The sequence below is a fragment of the Uloborus diversus genome, chromosome 1, assembly GCF_026930045.1.
Source record: "Uloborus diversus isolate 005 chromosome 1, Udiv.v.3.1, whole genome shotgun sequence".
Classification (NCBI taxonomy): Eukaryota; Metazoa; Arthropoda; class Arachnida; order Araneae; family Uloboridae; genus Uloborus; species Uloborus diversus.
In genome coordinates this window covers 220467975-220476329 of record NC_072731.1, presented here as the reverse complement: position 1 = coordinate 220476329, position 8355 = coordinate 220467975, and positions in this window count along the sequence as shown.

Below are 8355 nucleotides of genomic sequence, written 5' to 3'. Positions count from 1 at the left end.
TGAGAATAAACATTGGAAGGTTGAAAAAAAAACGTCTAGCATGAGTTAAACATTTGATCCTATGCTTTTGTAGCTCTTTTCGTAAGAATTTCACCGAACTTTAAGATGAGCTTTCAAATTGGCTTTTTCATGATAGCTGTGAAGGCTATGTGGAACTTGGGTCCAAAATCAATGTATTTTTTTTTATCTAACGTATTATATGAGTGTTTTTAATGTAAATAAATGCCTGGCATGTGCAATTGAACATCCTATTTAAGTAAGTGCAGAAAAGCAACTACTTTAGTACGGAACGTTTGCTTTAATTTTGTAAGCATTGTTTAAGATGAGTAATTAAGTAACAGGACTGCGCATGCTCTAGTCGTTAGACTTGATGGAGAGGAGTGAAAATAGAATGCAGTTGGTAATTGTTCTTTTAGTGCTGTTGGCTCGTTATTTCCTCCCTCTATCTAGTTTAGTTTTTTTTTTTCATTATTTTTTGAGTAAGACGTTTTCGTAGCCAAGTGCCGCTATCATGGTAAACTTAAAAATCGAGTATCACGTAAACTTGAAATTCCTAGTGAAAGTTTTGCAAACATCTCCTGAATAAGAAAAAAACTCCTTTGAGTTAAAAAAAAAAGAAAAGAAATAGCAACGTCAAAAAGCACAAATTGCTTATTACTGAAGACACGTATTTCGGCTTTACAAGGAACAACTTTTTCAAAGCAAAATAAATTAGTTTATAACTGAAAAGATATCCGACAAAAGCCAAGATCCAAATAAACAAAGAGCTGAAAAATAAAAACAACCAATTAACCAAACATTAATGAGAAAATTATAAACTAATAAAGAGCCAATAGGAATATACACAAAGAACACGAGCTTTCTCACAGGTATGATACGCAAGAAAGAAATAATTCGATTGGACGAAGATTGTTCTTGACTTAGTTATTTCTTACTTCTCTTCATTGTTTGAAATTTTTGAAAGAGGTGTTTGGCATGTTACGTAGTCAAATTTATTTGAAAGGCATTGGCTATTTTTAGGAGGTACAGAGGACGTTGAAGATGGTGAACGTTCTGGTCGAACTATGACAACAAGAACTAAAGAAAACATAAAAAAAAAATAATGAAATTTGCACAAAAACCGACGGTTGAGTGTTCAGATGTTGTGAAACATTAAGAACACTGACAGAGGGACAATAAAAATTTTCCTTACCCAAGATTATACAAAATATAGGAAGTAAGTTTGCGCACAATTTTTACCAAAAAATAACATCCTCAGTACTCTCCATGAAATAGATCTTGGTGAATAAACACGTTAGTGTGCTTGATCATCTACTGTACTCACTATACTGATCACGACTTTATTACTGCATATATTTTTAATCATTCTTATCTCAAATCAAGATTATTTTTGAGAAATATGTTGTTTCTAAAATGTTAAATAACTTTTAATCATTTTGTAATAAATTATCCTCATTATTTATCTTCTTGAAGTAACACCATTTTCTCTTCAAAATTGTATTTTAAAAAATCATTTATATGTTTTCCTTTAAAATACAATAAACCTTAATTATGTACACAAAATGTTGATTTTGATAGTGTTACTGTATTTTGTGTTGTCAAAATTACTATCAAGCCAGCTTTTGTTCAGGGTTTCTTTGCAGGACGGCGATGAAAAGTCACTCTACATCTCCCACCAAAACCGAGAAGGTCTTGTTATCGTTCGGGGGAGAAGTGGAGGAGTTTTCTTACGCACCACATATCACACCATGCGACATCTATTTGTTTTTAAAAATGAATAGTGCATTATGGGGAGTATATTTTCATTATACATTTGAATCCGCTTAGTGGAATAGCCATGTTGCCACAAAAAAGATCCTAATAAGCATTATGTTCCATTAACCGGGATAAAAAAAAAACTAATTATATTGGCTTGGTACATTGAAAATGTCTTATATTAAGCGGGATATTCTTTTAACCGATGCTTTAATAAGCGGGCCCGACTGTAGTAGAAGTGAAAGGGAAAGCGGCAGACTTACCAAAATTATGCAATACTAAATGAGCAACAACTCAGCTTTGAACAAAAGAAAACTATAATGCAGTGATGTGATAATAAGGAAGGGGAGTATGTTGAAAGGGACTAAAAGGTATTTGTATATATTTTCAACAAAGCTCATTTTGTGACCAGTGCTGTTACTTAAATGTTACACCTTGTAGATATAAGATTCTTTCCTCCACTGTACTTTATTTTTTATTATTTAGTTTTATAGCATCCACGCTTTGAAGCAGACTAAATTACGGTTCTTAACTGGAAATGCTTCATTTTGAAAGGTAAGAACATTCTTACAAAGAAAGAATCTCTATTTATAAAGTTTAATGATTTTAAAATTATTGGCAATCGCTGTAACTGGCTTTTGCTACCGCGAAGTTGAACAGGGCGTAAGAATAATAGTCTATCTACAGTGGCTCCCAAAAGTGTTCGTACACTTTGAAATTTTTTAGTAAAATCAAAATAAGGCGAAACTGAATTTGAATATGAAGTCGAATATTTTTTTCACATCATTCTTATGTCATTTTAAATACAACCCAGTAGTTTTTTTTTTTTTTTCAAAATATTGATGGATCTTCTTTTTGAAATGGGTCAAAAAACGAAAAGACAGAGAAATAACACGCCACAAAAGTCATCGTACACTCAATTATTTACGAATAAATTCATGATTAAAAATATCATATGCCGTTTTTTTATTGTTTTTGTATTGTGTTAAACCTTAAAAGTCATTTGGCTTTATTTTTTAATTTATTTATTCCTTAATATTGTGCTAATTACTTAATGGCTGGTATTCGTAAAAAAGAACAGACACCATTCGGAATTTGAATTTTTCCTCACAGTAGCGGTAAATAGCTTTGAAATGTCTCAAAATTAGTTAATTTATTCCATTCTATAGTAAATTGGAGAGGAAGTTGCGGGATTGGGAATCCCGTGGGATTGAGAGTGAAATTCCACAGGATTAATCCCGCTAAATATCCTGTGGGATCCCGCAGGATTCGAGATCGGGATTTTGGGATTAGAAACCCTATATTTCATATTTCTATCTCATTCTAAAGTTGTTGAAAAGATCAAGTTTACATTTCATAAAAAAACAGTAAACTTGAGTGAAAGCAAGGTTAATATGCAACAGTTAAATCCGAAATGACAAATTAGAATAATTTATGCTTGTACCCGTTGCCTCTCCAAACGTTTCGTAAATTATTGTCACTTCGCCAACTTTTGTATGCCTTTTATCTGTGTGTGATACGTGAAAAAATAACAAAACTCTAGTAGAAAGAAGATGAACTTTATTGTTCAAAAAACAATAGCTTCATCGAACAGAAGTATAAAAGAACATTCTTTGTTGAAGAATCAACGCCACCAAAGAAAACTCCATTCGAAGTTCCATCATCCATGTTTACTCCAGAGGAATTAATTTTCCTCATTCTGAAAGAAAAATAATCAAAACATGAGATTTAGTTGATTATTTGAAAGCAAAAAATAAATTTAAAAATACAGAATTTATAAATTTTGAGAACAAGAGAAACAAACCTTTTCATTAAAAGTAATCTAGAATTCGAATAAAATTCAACAAGTAAAATTGAAGTAATTTTTTTTTCTCATTAATAAAAATTATCCATTCCAAATATTAAAACATCTAACACTAAACATTAATAAATAACTTTGGAGTTTTAAAAATTATCTTTTTCATATGTGTAAAAAAAAACTATTATTGGCGCAACACATGCATTAATCCTTAAAAATTTATTCAACGACCTGATGAGCAAAAACCTTGTTATTTATACCTCGATACATTATCTGCATCAATAAATGATTTTAATAGAATGTACAAATTTATTAGTTTTTAATATATATATATATATATATATATATATATATATATATATATATATATATACCGTCGGTACCATGCTAAACTAACGAATGTGAAAATTGGCATTTTTCAAGAGTGCCAGAACACTGAATACAATTTTTCTCCATCTGATGCTTTTAGTTATTTTCACTTTTTTGATCCTTATAAATACTTTAAAGTGTAAAAGTATCCTTTGAAGTTATTTTAATTTTAATAATTTGTAAAAATATTAATCAACCATCGAATTTGGAAAACGCGATTTTTCACATTCGTTAGTTTAACATGGACGATATGCGTTTTAGTTTTGAATTAACCTAATAATTGCTAGCTATTTATGCGTCTATATTTTATCGCAAAATATTTTTATTATAAATGAAAAATTATCATATAAACTTTGTGCTGCAATGTGATTAAAGTGACCCCAACACAACCGAAAGAAGCGAGAGAACTGAGTTGAGTTCTCTCGCGACTTTCGGTTGCGTTGGGGAGCTTTTTGCACCGATGAAGATGCTCCATTGCAGCCTTGAAATAAGATATATGCTGTATTTTCCTTACATTTTGTGCTTTATTTACGTTGGTTTTTCACTTTAATCATATTTTTATTATACTTCTATGTAAGTAGCTGTCTTGTGTGTTTTTAAGTTTGGTATTTAGTGGAAATATCCTAAGTAAGTAAGTGATGCGCAAATTGTTTTATCTATTTTAGCAACGCATGTCATTTCTTCACTATTATAAATACTTCTCTCTGAACTCCAAAATTTTTAATTATACAAGAAATACATTTGCATTAGTATTGGGTGAATTACAATTTCCCCCCGCTATCTCGAATGAAAATGCCATGAGACTCAATATTAGGGCATTCGATTGGACTCTGATTGAAGAGTTATCTTATTATTGTATTTTTTAAAAGTGTCTATTTCGAAGAATGAAGCGGAGAAAGCGTGATTATTTCTTATTCTAAACATTACTTTAAAATCAGAAATATTCAGGTGCTCTTTGTACAAACGTTTGATTTTTGAACTCGTTTAAGCATCCTATATAGAAATAGTTTCTTCTAAACAGATATACTTAGACATTGCGTTTCTTCTTACAATGTGGTGTAAAATAACTTGTCTGAATATGGAATTTTAAATAATTTACTTAAGAACTACTAAGATAATTGAAAATTTGTCAAAATACAAGCTTAAAATAATAATAATAACATCACTGTTTAAAAAGCATTCTTTGAATGTACTTCGGAATTAGCAATTTAAATGGACATTAAAAACACAATGATACAATATGAAATCTTAAGTTATTCACTTAAAAACTAGAAGATAATTGAAATTTGTCAAAATACAAGCTTAAATAATAATAATAACATCACTGTTTAAAAGCATTCTTTAAATGTACTTTGGAATTATCAATTTAAATGGACATAAAAAACACAATAATACAATATAAAATCTTAAGTTATTCACTTAAAAACTAAAAGATCATTGAAATTTGCCAAAAAACATGTTTAAATTATGATAAAAATAATATCACTCTTTAAATATACTTCAAAAATATCAATTTATAAGGTCACTAAAAACACAGCGATACAGAAAAAAAAGTGTTCTTACAAGCAGAAGCTGAAATGAAAAAAAAAACAACTTATTAGTATTTTTTGTATGTTTAAGAAGGAAAAATACATGTTTATGACATAGTAAAAACACATTTTTAAAATCTATCAATAATTTGATTTAAAGCAGAGGCATATAATCTTTTAGACTTTGCAGAACGCTTTGAGTTTACGTCTCACTTGAAGAAACCTCTGGATCAAAGATTGGGGAAAAAAGGATAGTATAATCGTAGTTTTTTATGTTCTCAAATTTGCAAAATTATTATTGAATTTTTTCTTATTAATGTTTAAGCATCTCAGTAAAGTAGATATTCTTTTTTTTTAAATAAACAAAAACAACAATATTTTAAATCATAAAAATAATAAATCGATTTTTTTGATGACTTCCCTATGCTTATTTTCTATTGTCAAGCATTTTTACTCTGAGACAATTTTATTTTGTAGATGTAATGATACCTTATTTATCATTTGGAGAAAGTTTTAAGTAAAAATAGGACCATTTCTAAAGCCAACAGCCTCTAAGATTTCGATCATTTAGGAAAATTAATTTTTTATCATAATTTGTGCTTTTGATTAATGGTTAAACGAATAGAGATAGCTTACAAAACCCCTGACGAAATTTCAAAGAACCGTTGGGTTCTGCAAAACCCAAGTCCAAGACCTCTGCTTTAAGCTGAAAATCATTTTTCTCATCTTAGTTTAAATATAAATGGATCACATAAATGGATAGAATAAATGAAACAGAGATACTTTTTTTTCTTTCTTTTTTAAAAATATTATATGATTTATTTATTATATGATTATATGATTAATTTATTATGTGATTAAAAATGATAAATTGTCATATATATTTCAATTATAATATATATGATAAGATAAATGATCTTTATTGCTTTAAGAAAATAAAATGGGGAGGGGCAAATTTATTAGCATATATCGTCTCCTCAGAGCTACAGTAGGATACCATAGCGTTATTCCTGGGATCAGTTGTCTTACTGTTGCTCTGAGGCGACGATATAGAGAGATCAGATATTGTAAATAGCAATCAATGAAATTAAACACACAAATAAGGAACCGGGCCATTCCATTAAAAAGTCAACCTTTTGTCTCGCAAGTGACGGCTCATATATTTCATTAAAAAGTATTAATTTTAAAGGGTAATGATGCTATTTTTTGCTTAAAAAATCATTCATAAGTTTGCAATTTGCTAAGCAGAGAAAATTCGTTCATTAATGTTTTAAAGTATCATCTTTAACTAAATATATGTGGCATCACATGCGGGACAAAATAACCGTTTTCCGTGGAATGGCATAAAAACTTTCATTTCAAATGTTGAAGTAGTACATTTATAATTTCTTTTCTAGAATTCATTATATTTTCTGGAAACCTTAAAGCAGTAACTAAAACACTGAACGATTATAAAAAATCGGCCACTTTGCCGATTATTTATAATTGTCAAAATTAAAAACTCGCTGCATTTTTATTTTACTGTTGTTGATGGTTAAAGCAATGATAAATTTTAAATATTGTTTTGCAATAATGCACATACATGCAAAGTTACACACGTCTCATGTGTCAATAATTTTCTCCATGCTATCTTTAACATAGTGTTTTATGGCTGTCTTATACTTTTCATTAAAAAAATAATTTAAAAAAAATCCGGGGTGGAATGGCTACTAACTTAAAAATTAACGTGTAAATAAAAGAGTAGTTTTGGTTAATAATGTTTAGAAAATTCCGCTAAAAAACTTGAACAAAATTTTAACCCTTCTGAAATTGAAATATTTCACCTTAAAAAATCAGTTTAATTGTAGTTAAACGACTGATAATTAATGCGCTGATTAAATTTAACCAATTGTAGGTAATCGCTCTATTTGCTTATAAGTGCATCGCAATTGATAACGAACGTAACTTCAAATTCTCTAAATTTTTCAGACCGTTTGGAGAACTGTAAAAAAATATATTGGTATAAGTCGACTATTTTGTTGATTGCTTTTTAAACAGATAAAATATTTTTTTTTCAATAATTATCTGCAGCAAAACCATGGTATTATTAAATAAGCCATCACTTAATAGAGGAAAGCCTGATTTAAAAACAAGAAGTAGTACTTACGAGTAGATACTGAAATGAAACAAAGAAGGACATAAGTATTGCAATGCAGAACATGAAAAAACAAACATTACTTTAATTAAACACTGAAAATAAAAGTTTATTGGAGGCAGTGAAAAGCAATGGGTGTAAGTGGAAATTTTCAAGTTTTGGGTAAAACGGGCTAACTTTCTAGGTAACTTTCATTGAAAAGTTTTTTTTAAATCAGGCTGTACAGTAGCACGTACCAGGACATTTAGTACTATGTCTTGAACCAAGACAGAGGAGAGATTTACATACTATTTGTACTGGTTATTTTTTAATATTGCCACTTACATATCTTTACTTCTTTCTACCTCATTTGTAAAAAACCATACAGAAATAAATGTGATATTAAAAGTGAAAAAATATGATAATTTATCAGTACATCCTACTTTAGACAAATTTTTGTTTGCGTTTTTGTTACTCTTATTAAAGATTAAATATATGTTCAATGTCAAAATAGCATTATTAGCATGTTAGTGATTTCTCTTCACAGCCTAACGTGATATAAATAACAACCATTAATGTTTTTCATTCTTGAAAACGCTCCGTCAAAAATAACAGTAATGCTCTAAACTGTACCACGGTCGGATGCCTATGTTATTTCCGAAACAACTTCTTCTTTAACCCCTTCAGACCTAGTGTCAGGCATACCTGACATGAACTTTAAATTACTGCTAATAATTGAAAATTTGATTACGTTAAGCGACATTTTTGTAACTGACTCTTTAGTTTCTGCT